Here is a 15130-nt window from a genome sequence, read left to right as displayed (position 1 = left end):
GCTGGTGTTAGTGCATAGCTTCCCAAGGGGAGTACTTTGAAGGTGACCATAGTGATATTCAGCAATGAGGGATGGAGCACTTTTTCTAGGATGAGTTCGCGAACGTAATTGTTAGACCTCGTAGGTAGCAAGAGGAAGTTCTGACTCAGTCAGCACCACTTTCCACCAAGTTATCTTCAGAGTTCCAAGCAGTCAGTTTCTTTTTATTTCTGAGCAAACAAAACGAAGGTGCTATTCAACCAAAGTATAATTGAAATAAGAGAGAATTGATAAAATATTAAACTGATCAGAACATACACTACACTTGATCTTAGCCAAAAGGCTGAGCAGTGATAAGAAATTGATCAAATAAATTGCTAGCTCCCAAAGGAAAAATCCAAGGTCTTTCACTGCTTTCTGAGAAGACGAACATGATGACGGACTTCCATCCGTAGGTAAACATGTTTCCAAAGCACCTTGTTTTGCTGATTTGGACTTTACTAAAGCTGTGAAAGGTTTGCAAGGAGAGGATCATCATACAAGTTTTCGATGACTTACGAGTATGCCCAATTTCTGCCGAAAACAAATGTCTGTAAACTTCAGCAGTGGGATTTCAAATTTCACATAATGCAAAGCTCAGTGACCTTGAGAATCCATGGGACAGGTGCTGACCATATACATCTTCCCAAAGCCCTGCAGTTATTCCTTCTTCGTGTCTCAGTTCATGTATCATGGCGAAAGGCAGGGATTTCAAAGGCTTAAATCGTGTGAGGATATTGTAATTGCTAATACTAAAGAATTCTCCTACATCAACTATCATCGGGTTGTTGAATTCATGGCATTTACAAAAAAAGTTTAGAGAGTTTGGCTTTACTTGCTTACACATTTTTTTTTTTTTTAAGATTTTATTGGGGAAGGGGAACAGGACAGTGTGTACTTCCAGGACTTTTTTCCAAGTCAAGCTGTCCTTTCAATCTTAGTTGTGGAGGGTGCCATTCAGCTTCAAGTTGTCCTTTCAGCCTTAGTTGTGGAGGGCGCAGCTCAGCTCCAGGTCCAGTTGCTGTTGCTAGTTGCACGGGGCACAGCCCACCATCCCTTGCGGGAGTCAAACTGGCAACCTTGTGGTTGAGAGGACGCCCTCCAACCAACTGAGCCATCCAGGAGGCAGCTCAGCTCAAGGTGCCGTGTTCAATCTTAGTTGCAGGGGGCAGAGCCCACCATCCCTTGCGGGATTCGAAGAATTGAACTGGCAGCCTTGTGGTTGAGAGCCCACTGGCCCATGTGGGAATCGAACCGGCAGCCTTCGGAGTTAGGAGCATGGAGCTCTAACCGCCTGAGCCACCGGGCCGGCCCTGCAATTGGAATTTTGATAGGGACTGCATTGAACCTAGATTACTATGAGTAGTGTGAACATTTTAATAATTATTATTTTTTAATTTTGGGGAGTGACAATGGTTAGTAAAGTTGCATAGGTTTCAAGTGTACAGTTCTATAATACATCATCTATATATCACATTGTGTGCTCACCACCCAGAGTCAGTTCTCCTTCCATCACTGTATATTTGATCCCCTTTACCCTCCTCTACCACTCCCCTCCCCCCTTACCCTCTGGTAACCACTAAACTGTTACCTGTATCTATGAGTTTTTCTTTCTTTGTTTGGCTTATCCCTTTGTTGCTTTCAGTTTTATATCCCACATATGAGTGAAATCATATGGTTCTTGACTTTTTCCATCTGAGTTATTTCACTTAGTGTGACAATCACAAGATCCATCCATGTAGTCACAAATGGCAGTATTTCATCTTTTCTTATGGCTGAGTAATATTCCATTGTGTATATGTACCACATCTTCTTCATCCAGTCATCTATCAAAGGACACTTTGGTTGTTTCCATATCTTGGCCACCATAAATAGTGCTGCAGTGAACAACAGGGTACATATATCTTCACGGATAAATGTTTTCAGATTTTTTGGGTAGGTGCCCAGGAGAGGGATTGCTGGGTCATATGGTAATTCTATTCCTAATTTTTTGAGGAACCTCCACACTGCCTTCCATAACGGCTGCACCAGTCTGCATTCCCACCAACAGTGTATGAGGGTTCCTTTTTCTCCACAGCCTCTCCAACACTTGTTACTATTTGTCTTGTTGATGATAGCCATTCTCACTGGGGTGAGGTGATATCTCATTGCGGTTTTGATTTGCATTTCTCTGATGATTAGTGATGTTGAGCATTTTTTCATATGTCTATTGGCCATCTGTATGTCCTTTTTGGAGAAATGTCTATTCAAGTCCTCTGCCCATTTTTTTAATTGGATTGTTTTCGCTGTTGTTGAGTTTTGTGAATTCCTCATATATTTTGGATATTAGCCCCTTATCAGAGGCACTGTTTGCAAAAACCTTCTCCCATTCAGTTGGTTACCTCTTTATTTTGTCGATGGTTTCTTTTGCTGTGCAGAAGCTTTTAAGTTTCATATAGTCCCACTCGTTTACTTTAGCTTTTACTTCCATTGCCTTTGGAGTCAAATTCATAAAATGCTCTTTGAACCCAAGGTCCATAAGTTTAGTACCTATGTTTTCTTCTATGCAGTTTGTTGGTTCAGGTCTTATGTTTAAGTCTTTGATCCATTTTGAGTTAATTTTGGTACACGGTGACAGATAGCAGTCCAGTTTCATTCTTTTGCATGTGGCTTTCCAACATTTTAATAGTATTAATGCTTCCAATCCATGAGCATGGAATATCTTTCCATTTATTTGTTTCTTCTTCAGTTTCTTTCATTAACATCTTTTAGTTTTCAGTATACAGATCTTTCACCCCCTCGGTTAAATTTATTCCTAGGTAATTTATTCTTGGGTACAATTGTTGTCAGGCTAATTGGTTCACTAGAGAGCATATTATGATCACAACCAAGGGTAGCATCCTCTGACTGAAAATAGCAGTGTGTTCAAGTCATTGAATTTCCCTTGCTTTTCATTTTTCTAATAAATATGAAAAATATAAAAGTCTTACCAAAACTTGGATTGGTTAGGTAACTTAATTGAATGAGCACATATCACCAAACTTTCCTTCTCGTAAACCTAAAGAATTAATAATGAACAAATTGTGAGTGAAATCCAGGAGAAAAAGACAACTAAACAACACAAAATTCAAGTGAAGGTTTCAACTTTGTCAACATTGCAAAGCGGAAAATTGTCAAAGAATAAAAGGAGATTCCAAAATTTGATGTCGTTCTCCTCCAGCATGCTGAGAAGGAGTCCCAGGGAAATACCAAACACTTTATTCATTTATGAGCAAATATTTATTGAGTACTTACTATGTGTCACACACTGTTGCGAACTAAAGTTATAAAGCAGTAAACCAAAGAAAATAAAAACTCCTTCCCTCATGGGATATATGTGCCCATAACTGTTTGGAAAATTTTGAATGTGTCCTATTTATATGTATTTCTCCTTTACTTATAGACATCTTTATATACTTAGAAAGTGTTTTTTTATATTTTTATTGGGGAATGTTGGGGAACAGTGTGTTTTTTCAGGACCCATCAGCTCCATGTCTAGTCATTTTTCAACCTAGTTGTGGAGGGCGCAGCTCACTGACCCATTTGGGAATCGAACCGGAGACCTTGGGGTTATGAGCATTGCGCTCTAACCACTGAGCAAACCGGCCGCCTATCAGCAGCTCAGCTCCAAGCTCAAGCCGTTGTTTCTCACTGGTCCACCTGGGAATCGAACTGGCGATGCTGGTGTTATAAGCACTGAGCTCTAACCGCTGAGTCAACCGGCCGCCCTATCCTTAGAAAGTTTTGAGAATCAAAATATTGTTAATTTCAACTCACCTTGGAAAATAAGAGGTTTTTATATAAAATAGTTCAAGTTATCACAAACTTTGAATGTATTGTTTTTTCAAAATTAGGGGGCTGCAGATTTAGTCTATTCAAAATTTGGAATTCAAATTGTCAAATAAATTAATTACCAAAGGCAGACTTCATTGTCAAAGCAATCAGACTCTGTCAGAAAAAAAAATCTCAGTTCATTTTTTTCCAATTCAAATAAGTGTGTTAATACAGACTCCGTGATTGCAGCTCCCTTTTGAATTCTGAATCTAAGATGGATAAGGCACAAAGCATTACCTTGAGTTTGTCGCCTATCTGAAATAAAGCACCATTGCTGTCCATATTTCTTAACAATGCTCTCTTTGTTTTGTTCTCACAGAACTCTACTGACCAATGAATTATTTGAAAATGTGGAGAAAGCAAGTTCACTAAACAAAATTTCTTCTCATCACTACCCCATTCCACAATATATATGGATTCAGAACTTCCCAAAGTAAGTCCAAAGCCCACATCTAGCACCATTCTTTATTTAAAGGAAGTTTCACTGACATTCTCAATCCCCCCTTTGCTTAGCACCTGGGAGGCTATCAGTACAACTTCAGGCACTGCAGTAAGATTTCAGACAGATGAGGTAGATGCCTTTCTGTTGTAAAGTGAGAGAAGGACAGTTTTGAAGTTGACATGTGAGAGCAGAACCTGCATGTCTGGACCAGAGAATCATTCAGGCAGGTTAGTTTTAGAAAGTGTACATAAGGAGGGAGAGGATCTGAAAATTGATGCCCTTAGATGTAGCCATCCCTGTGGACACTTGGAAATTCTCCATGTACCCCAAGGTCATGTGCCTCACATTAAAACCCACTGATTTAGCATTCACTAAGCATTGCTGTGTCTAAAACTGTAGGTGAAACACTGGGTTGGGAGACGTTAAACTGCCTTCTAAGCTGTGGTCTCCACTCTCACCGAGCTCAGACTTTACACTCCAAGGGAGTGAAATTAAGGCAGACTCAGTGCTCAGCTTGGGGGAAAACAGCTCACTGTCAGGTTCCAAACTTCAATGCCAAGATCACATTGTATGGGGGTTTTGTTTGTTTTCCATTTGTTTGGGCAATATGGATGACGATACCTCACTATCTCGGTCTGGGTGTGAGCTGTGGATAAGGCAGTATTTCATATATTCAAAATTATAAAATATGACAGAGTTTTCTCTTCCACAATGCTATTCGACCCCCTAATTGTTTTATCCCATAAAAGGAGTGTTTCACTCTGGAACAGTGATGGGCTAAGTGCCACAGCACATGTGTACTGCACATTTCCTATTTGTAGAGCCCTGTGTTAGGTCTTAGGTCCACAAAAGGATAAAGAGCTTGGGCCCCAGCACATGATAAATACCTAAGGATTTACACAAAGAAGTTGCTATAGACTTTCTGAACTTTGAAGCCTAAGCCATCAAGGAAGCCTCTCCAGGCATATCTATAGCAAATGAAACTGACCACACATGATTTAGGCAAGCACAGAACTATTAGGAGAACACTCTAGGAAAAAGATGAGATTCGGTGCGCAGAAGGATGGAAACTCGAAAAGAATAGCCTATACATACCCAGCAATAATTGGGCCAGGAGAATTGGTGCAGCTTTGGATACTGACTCTACTAAATTGCTTATGATGTAACTGCTGGTGAACAATACTTATTTTATCCTTAATGAACTTAAGGGACCCACAAAATGTGCCAGGTTCTCTATCTTTATTCCCTAAAGATGCCAAGGCCGTATGCGGTCCTTTTTTCCTTTGTCTCATTGGAAGTCTTTGTGATCAAAGCCTAGGGATGCTGATGCATCCCTATCAAATATTTGGAGACTCACTGATAATATGAATCTATACACAAAAGCAAGCAATATTAATGCATACTATCCAAAGCAATGCAGAGAATCCCCAAATCTCTTACATTAGATTAGTCTTTGATGTTTACTATGGTGTCAACATGCCTGGAGGGGATTGACTCCTCAGGTGATAAAATCTTAGTAACATGGAAACAATTATCCATTTCAATGCTCATGACAAGGAAATACAAGGTGTGATTGAAAAACATGGTGAATACTTAAATTTAAAAATAATTATTACATAAAAGACACATTGTCATTAATCCTCCTCAATATACTCCCCCTCACTTCGAACACATCCTGTCATTCTTGCCACTTTCTGAAGCATTCCTGGACGTCCTCTTTTGTGAGTGGCTTTACTTCATCCTCCATCATGACAATGCACCATGTCACACATCACTTCTGGTATGTGGCAATTTCTGTCAAATGAAAACATTACGGTGTGTCCTCATCCACCTCATTCATGGAATCTGGCTCCATGTGACTTCTGGCTCTTCCCCAAAGTCAAAATGATTCAGGACATCGAGGCAGCCATGACAGCACAACTAAAGACACTCATGAAAGAGGACTTCCAGAACTGCTTCAGTAAGTGGCAAGAACAATGGGATTACATGTTTTCCGAAGAGATAGGGAGAATTTTGAGGGGGATGAATGGCAATGTATCTTTTACTGTAATTTTTTTAAATTTAAACATCCACCATATTTCTTGATCATACCTCATACTTCTTGCTCTGAAATGTGTGCTGTCCCCAGTGAAATAGGGTTTACTAATAACATTTCCTATTATTTAGTGGCTCTTAGTTTCCAGGCAATATACTACCTTCTTGTATGTATACGTACGGTACTTGTCTCTCACAGATAACAGTTTGGTAGAGTAGCTGAGCATCAAAGGTTGCTGCACAGGCAACAACAGACACAGGTAGGCTCTGATGTTTCCACTGGTTTGGCAGCAAAGCACAGTTTTGTTTGTTTGTTTGTTTTTTGAAGACCAATGGCCTGGTCCCAATATGCTTCATGATGGGAGAGGAAGCAAAATAATTTGACTGATGTCCCTGTCTCTTGAGACAAATTGTGTCCACTGACTTGAGTGACCACGTTTTTTGTTTTTGTTTTTAATTTTATTGGGGAAGGGGAACAGGACTTTATTGGGGAACAGTGTGTACTTCCAGGACTTTTTGCCAAGTCAAGTTTTTGTCCTTTCAATCTTAGTTGTGGAGGGCACAGCTCAGCTCCAGGTCCAGTTGCTGTTGCTAGTTGCAGGGGGCACAGCCCACCATCCCTTGTGGAAGTCGAACTGGCAACATTGTGGTTGAGAGCCCGCGCTCCAACCAACAACTGAGCCATCCGGGAGACAGCTCAGCTCAAGGTGCCGTGTTCAATCTTAGTTGCAGGGGGCGCAGCCCACCATCCCTTGTGGGAGTCGAACTGGCAACCTTGTGGTTGAGAGCCCACTGGCCCATGTGGGAATCCAATCAGCAGCCTTTGGAGTTAGGAGCATGGAGCTCTAACCGCCTGAGCCACCGGGCCGGCCCCAAGTAGCCACTTTTTTTGTATATTGAACATTAGATACTGTGAGTTGATGGGACGTGGTGTAAGACCTGGTTTTTCTTTTTCTACTCAAGTATTTTCCTGAGGATGTAAAAGGCTGAAATTTGAGAAAATTCTCCATTCAACTGTAGCTCCAATTGTTATAAATACTGGTAAAGAATTAAAGACACGTTACTTTCAACATAATAAGAAACAATACTCTGTCCAGATCCTATCATTGTGGTTGATGTTTAGAATTAGGTACTCTGACAGCCACCAGGAAACGGATGCTTTGAGAAGATATTTTTCCTGATGCTCGGGATTGACAGTCTCTAACTAGCATTGAGATAAAGTAGACAGGGGTTAAGAGACCCATTTTTGTTATATTACTGTTTTTATGCCTGCTGCTGAAAATTCTGTACCAATCAAAAAGAACAGGCGGGATCCCTACCAAGTAAAAACTCTGACTGCACTTGAATACTTCAAATATGGAAAACTTCACAATCTATCCAAGTGATGTATTCGATTTTTCAGGTAACTGTAACCAGAGAGCTCTTAGATTAAATTTGTAGTCAGTATAGGGTACAGTGCATTATGACCATGGACTCCCTTGTTTTTCACACGACATTTATAGTTGTGGAGCCCACATGGTACTCAAACAAACCTACTGGGACAAGTCTCAACTCAGAGGTCACCAGTCCATGTGATATTAGAGACCCTGCCCAATTAACACTTAGACTATATTTTATGGCAAAGTACTTCCATTTATGAAGAAATATCAATTTTCAGCCTAGAAATCAAATTCATGGGATAATTTTAAATCTTTTACATCTGTCAAAAGTGAAAGAAGAATTTCAGCTAGATAAGAAAAACAGATTATATCACAAAACATGGTGTTCCAGTTACGTTAGGTAAAACATCTGAATTGATAGGACGATGTTTCCCTTATTACTGCATTCTCTGCATGATACATATTGAAATATTTTTGCTCAATTTTCTGAAGCAAAATCTATATCAGGAGTACAGTGGTGAAATCATTTAGTATATACCTGCAGTGTTATGAATCATCACCAGTTAATGGAACTGTTAAAAGTAATGGAAGGCAGCGAATTTAGTGATCCTATGGTCTTTGCCAGGACTCATTGGCTGAGTCATGGAAGAATTTTACAAAGATTTACTGTACCATTAACTCCAATTCAAGATTTTCTTTAAAAAAGGAGAATACTTGCCAAATATTCAATACTCAAAGACAAAATTGATGCTGTGATTTACTTTCTCACCAATACTACATTGCATTTCAATGAGATGGAACTGATGCTCCAAGGGAAGGAAAAGATTGTGACCAGCTAGACAGTACAAAAATTTATACAAAATGGAAACTTTTCATAATATATATCAATAATGACATCACACATTTTCCTATCATGAATCAACTTGTGGAAAGTATTACTTGTAATTGACAGCATTAAAGACATTGCAAAAACTACAAGACAAATGTGAAGAACACTTCATATATAGTGATACATTTAGAGTTATTAATACTTTCACTTACGAAATACCCCCTTTCAATATTAATAATCCTGAATTGACACAAGAGTTAGTAAATTTAATTCACATGGACAAATGTAATTTGAAACTGATGTGTTTTTGCTTCAAAATCCAATCAATTTTTCTAAAAAAGATGAGCCAGTTTTGGCCACATGGATAGAGCTATTCAAGGAAAATGCTTTTTTGGTTACTGCTTCAATAGTTGGAAATATTTAAGTGTGTTTGGGATAATTTGAACATATGAATCTAAAATTTCAACATTAAGTTTTATGAAATGTAAATATATAGATCAGCATTCCTGAGGAAAATGAGCATCTGATTTGAGATATACTGTCGGTGTAGCATATAAACCAGACTTCAAAGGCTTAGTATGAAAAATGCAAAACATTTTATTACTATTTTATTTTGATTACATGTTGAAATTATGCAATTTTAGATGCATTGGGTTAAACGAAATGTATTACTAAAATAGGTTTCACCTTGTTTGTTTTTTAAATTAAACTTTTTATTTTAAAATCATTGTAGATTGATGTGTAGCAGTAAGAAATAATACCGAGAGATCCCATATACCCTTTGCCTGATTTTCCACAATAGTAAGGTCTCCTATGCTTCGCCTACTCAGCTATATTTTGCCTTTTCTGAAATGTGATCAAATTGGAACAGTAAAGTAGGTAGCCTTTTCAGACTGACTTCTGTCACTTATCAATATGCCATTAAGATCCATGTCTTCCTTGCTTGATGGCTCATTTCTTGGTATCATTAAATAAGATTCCATTCTATGGATGTACCACAATTTGTTTATCCATTCACCTATTCAAGGAAATCTTGTTTGCTTTCAATATTTTCAATTATAAATAAAGTTGCTATAAATAGTCACTTGCAGGTGTTTGTGTAGATATAAGTTTTCCATGAGGTTGGTAATACCTAGGAACACGTGCTGGATTGCATGGTAAACTATGGTGACCTTTGTAAGAACAATGCAAAAATGTTTTCCGAAATGGTTGTATTATTTTAGATTCCCACCAGCAGTGAATGAGAGTTTGTGTTGTTCCACATCCTCATCGGAAATTGTTATTGACAATTAAAAAATGTTTAGCCATCCTAATAATATTTAGTGGCATATCATTGTTTGTTACTTTGCACTTTCATAATGACACATGATTTGAGCCTATTTTTATGTGATTCTTTGCAGTCTGTATATTTTCTTTGGTAAGGTATCTGTTCAGATCTTTTCCCCTTAATTAGTTTTCTTAGTTTTTATTTTTAATATGTCTTTATTTTAGATACAAGTCCTTTATTAAATACGTGTTTTGTAAATATTTTCTTCCAGTTTGTGGTTTAATTTTTTATTTTCTTAGAGCAGATTTCTTTTTTTAATTTTAACAAAACTCAACTATCAATTTTTCTTTCATTGGTTGTGCTTTCAGTGTTGTGTGTTAAAAACTCCTCTGTTTTCCACTAGAAGTATTATAGTTTTACATTTCACATTTAGGTCTCTGATCTAGTTTAAGTAAATCTTTGTAAAATTGTGAAATGTGTGTATAGGTTGTTTTTGTTTGTTTTGTTTTTTGTTTGTTTATTTATTTTTAGGTATATGGACATCCAGTTGTTTCAGAACCGTTTGTTTAAAAGACTATCATCTCTCCATTGAGTTACTTTTGGTACTTTGTTCAGTAGGATTTCAGCGATTCCAAAAACAAAGCATTTTGACAGTGACCTGATGGAGAGCAGAGTTTTGCCACCACAAAATATGCCTTTTGGGGGGATATTGATTATTTCAGGCTGTGATTTACTAAAGACTCAAGGAGAGCCTTTTACAAAAGAGCCTTTTACCTCCCCTTTACCTGCCCAGAGGAATTCAAATATTAGGTTGGTGCAAAAGTAATTGCAGTTTAAAAAGTTAAAAATAATTAAAAACCGCAATTACTTTTGTACCAACCTAACAGGAAAAAACCTGCTCCAAGAAGGGAGCCATCACCTTAGCACAATATGAACTAAGTGTGGCAGACAGGGAGGAACCTAGCAAAGTCTGTTAGGGACTCCCCTCAGTGTCCCATTGTTTCTGGGTGGCCTGGCAAGAATTTGTTTGCCACATGTGTGCTCCTTCCCATCTGCCTATGAATTGCCTCCTTTCCCTTTGAAATCCCAGACCTCTGCCTCCCTCTCCTTATTCCAGAATGGCATATAAACCTTAACTGCCCAATGTAGCCTTGGGGTCACATATTCTTATGAGCCCCCGTATGTATATACGTAATTAAATTTGGTTATTTTCTCCTGTTAATCTGTCTCATGTCAATTTGATTATTAGACCAGTTGGAAGAACTAAGAGTGGAAATTTTTCCCTTCCCCACACTAGCATGACTTATCTGGGGTCTTAGTATCATCCTTCTGAAGCTCATCCCTAAGGAGGTTAAAACCAGAGACCCTGACTGGCATGTACAAAACTCATTCGTGGCTATGGTCTATGTTTTGCTGGAACTTTCCTAACAAAAGACAATAAGATCAGTGAATTACAACTAATATTGAGTAGATTATTTTCCTTGCATTAAAAGAGATGTTGAGCAACAAGTTGTTTTCCTGCCATAGGAGTGGTTGGAAAATTAAAATCAATCAGCAGAATCAAGTGTTAAATAATTTTTGACCTGCTATACCCTGGAAAGTTAAACTAAATTTTAGCTGGAAAATAAAAAGGGCTTATTATTCTATTTCTGTCATTTTCTAGGTTCATTTTATCTTACTGTTTTCTACTTAGTACAAAACTTACAGCTGGAATTCCTTAACACATTTAGAACATTATACCAATAGGATTAGCGTTGCTATTAAAAAATCTGTTTGTATTTTCCCCTTTTTATGCTTCTATTCTTTTTTTTTCTCAATTGGGGAACAGTGTGTTTCTCCAGGGCCCATCAGCTCCAAGTCGTTGTCCTTCAATCTAGTTGTGGAGGGCACAGCTCAGCTCCAAGTCCAGTCGCCGTTTTCAATCTTTAATTGCAGGGGGCACAGCCCACCATCCCATGAGGGGATCGAACCAGCAACCTTGTTGTTAAGAGCCCACGCTCTAACCAACTGAGCTAACCGGCTGCCCCTATGCTTCTATTCTTTATCAAGGGCTCTTCTATTAGTATAATTTACAAATAAATTCAGTAGTAGGTAATTATCATTTCAGTAAAAATGCTCTTATGTGGTAATTGGTTAGTAGAACAATATCTCATTTTAGTATAAATTAATAGATTCAATCACAACAGGCTGCTTGTCATTAACATCTTTAAAATATATTCTGAGTCTCATGGTTAATTTAGGTAGAGTGATATTGACTACTTACACACCTGCATTCAGTCAGAAACAACGACATTTTCCACTAACACCATTTTCATATTTTAAAAATGAATACGATGGATTCACACTGAGTTGAGGAAGCATCTGGATTTGGCCATTTAGCTGATAAAAAAATATTCTCTGTTGCCTTTCTCTCTTTATCTCCTACCCCTTTGGATGGCATGGGAAGGTGGATCTTCTAGTACTGACTACTTTTTCCTCTGGAAGGTGCGCTTGGAGTGAAAAAGCAAGTAAAATAACCACATTTGTAGAACCTGGAGGGTCCATGTAAGGTAGCTGGTTCTCTGAGATCTATGAGACAGAGACAATGCAAGAAAATAGCTTGAGGCCTGACGAGAATTGAGGGAGGAGTAGCAGAAGAGAGGGTTTGCTCTCTTCAGAGTTTGGAGGGAAAGACCAGTGTTTCAGGGTTTCCTAAGGAACCTCAGTCTATGAATCCTTCAAAGAAGGACTACACTTGTATGCTTACCAATTTGCTGCACGTAGTACTGAATTGTCCTTCCCAATCCCTGATGAACCCAGTGAAACTGATTAGGATGGGAAGTTTCTGCACTGGCTGAATTGCTCCCAGTACATGAGGTTGACAGGGGCCTGGAGCTACACAAAGAGGGAGGCAGCTGTCAACATCAGAAAGAGGAAATCCAGGGCACATGAATGGAAGGGCGGTTCAAGGACATTGCCTCTGCCCAGTGGTTGATTAGTGAAGAAGAAAGCCCATAAAAAGCCTCTTTAACCATCTCTTCTTTGAATTCTGTCCTGCCTTCATAGTGTTTTATTTAACAGTCTTTCTTTAAAGTTATGTTAAACATTGTTTCAACTTATTGTCCATTATACATATTGAAAAGGCCGTTCTTTTAAACAATGTACTAAATTGAAGCAATTTCTCTTTCTTTTTAACCCCTAGATTTTGGTTTGTATCTCCCAAAAACCTGAGAGCTTAAATGTTTCATCCAACATCTCAGTAGAGTGTCTAATGGTTTCTTGTTCATTCATTGGTGATCTGTAAAACCCCTGCCTTCTACGACTGGATGGTTTGCCATTCTCAAAAAGACCCTCTAACTGACTTTTATGGGTGCTAGGTGAACAGAAAACTGTGATTAAGTAATGAGAAATATAACTCATTTATAGGGTCTCAGAAACGTGTGGGAAGAAATTCAATATAATTTTTAATGCAGGTGATCCCCATCTAAATAGAATTAATGAAAAAGACAGAAGTGAGTTCTTAAAGAGATACAATTAGAATATAGCAAACATTTTTTGTAACATGATTTTGAATTTAAAATTGCAATAGTCAAAATGGAGAAGAAGATGATTAATGCTGAAAACAAAACTAAATTAGTAGACTAAAAAAACCACGTTGAAAAAATGTAAAATAGAGCAAAAACACACAAAAATCATGAAAAGGCAATTAAGAAACTTTATAGATCCAAAGAAATGAGAAATTCTGGGATAAGAAAGTGGATCATATGGAAGAAAGATGAGGAAAACAAATGAGAGAAGAAATTTAGCTTCACCCAAAGACTTGACTCAACAAACTGAAGGGGCTTGTCAGTGAAAACACTTAATTGAACCAGTAATTGGAAGAGCTCCTAAGGAAGATTGATGGGAGAAAAGGTATACACATAGAGATACCCTAGGGAAATTTATGAATTCCAGTAATAAAACAATACGTTAAAAACTTCCAGGGTGGTTTACAAAGGATTCAGAGTAGTGGTTTTCTCAACTGTAATGCAGGAAGCAGGAAGGAAGTAGATCATTCTTTACAAGCCATTAGAAGTTTAAGACTATGATCCTAAAATCCTATACCCATCCAAAACAGCAGTCCTCTGGAGAGTAAAATTAAAAAAATAATAAATTTACACATGTGCATTCAGAGGGAATACCAACCATATATCTTTACCTAAGAAAAAATATTGAACGTTGTCCTCTAATGAAATCACTGAATCTAAACAGAGATAAAAAGGGTGGTCAAGAGAAATTCCTGTTACAGCTACAGTATATCTCCCAGAACAGTATCAAGTAATGAGAACCATTCAGCAAGTCTTTTGGCCAACTAAAAACAAAAACAAACAAAACAAAAATAATTGATCATAAATCTTAAATCTTGTATAAATACTCAGAGTTTTGTTCATAATAATTAAATGGGTCCTAGAGAAAATTAAATACTTGTTGATTATGAATTGATAGGGGAAAATGGGATGGAAAACTTGAGTTAAATCCTTAGGAAGATATGCAGAAATCAAGTCTTGAGATTAAATAGGAATTTATATTATTTAGATTAACTGAACATATATAATATCAAGCACCATCATGTATACTTTATAAATACTATCTTTATTTTTAATAGAACTAAAGGGGAACAGAATATGCTACCCCAAAATATGACACTTTAGCATATTATTTTAAGTTGCAGTTACTTAAGAATCATCCAGTGCAAAAAAGTCACTCTGACCTCTTCTGTACCCTTGAAATCAGGAAGTACATCTTCCATGTGAAAGGTAGCCTCCCTTTACCAGGACACTAGAGGACATTCTTCTCACCAGACATAGGGAATTTAGGGTAGAGAAAGCTGTATAAACAAACCTTGTTACTTCCCCACTAATTTACTATCCCAAACCCAAACTTACTTGTTTTGTCAGTTCTTCGCAAATTTATTGTCTCTGTCTAAAATGGAATAAAAGCTACCTGCTTTGGACACTTTTCTGAACCTCATATCTTTGAGGTTCCCGTACATCCGACATTAAATTTGTTTCTTTTTTTTTTCCTGTTAATCTGTCCTACATCAATTTAATCATTAGACCACCCAAAGAACCTAGAAGGGAAGAAAGGAATGTTTTCTTCCCCTGTAGAACTCAGGCTCAGAGATTTCAAGTCACTCCCAAAAGGTCACAGAATTTTGAAGGACAGACCTAGAAATCATTCATCTGTCTTAATGCAAGTCCAGTTTGGTCCACTATAACATATATGGGATACAAATGGCATATAATTTTATTAGTCAGGGTTCTCCAGAAAAACAGAACTAATGGCATGCA

At 37.7% G+C, this 15130-nt stretch overlaps 1 pseudogene; it reads right to left on the bottom strand.

Annotated features, from left to right (window-relative positions):
* Positions 1–223: 223 nt before the first annotated feature.
* Positions 224–334, bottom strand: LOC141569806 (U2 spliceosomal RNA; annotated as a pseudogene).
* Between the last annotated feature and the right edge of the window lie 14796 nt (positions 335–15130).

Source organism: Rhinolophus sinicus, chromosome 18, assembly GCF_057876585.1.
Source record: "Rhinolophus sinicus isolate RSI-liver-muscle chromosome 18, RSI-T2T, whole genome shotgun sequence".
NCBI classification, from domain to species: Eukaryota; Metazoa; Chordata; class Mammalia; order Chiroptera; family Rhinolophidae; genus Rhinolophus; species Rhinolophus sinicus.
This window is presented reverse-complemented; position numbering and strand designations above follow the sequence as displayed.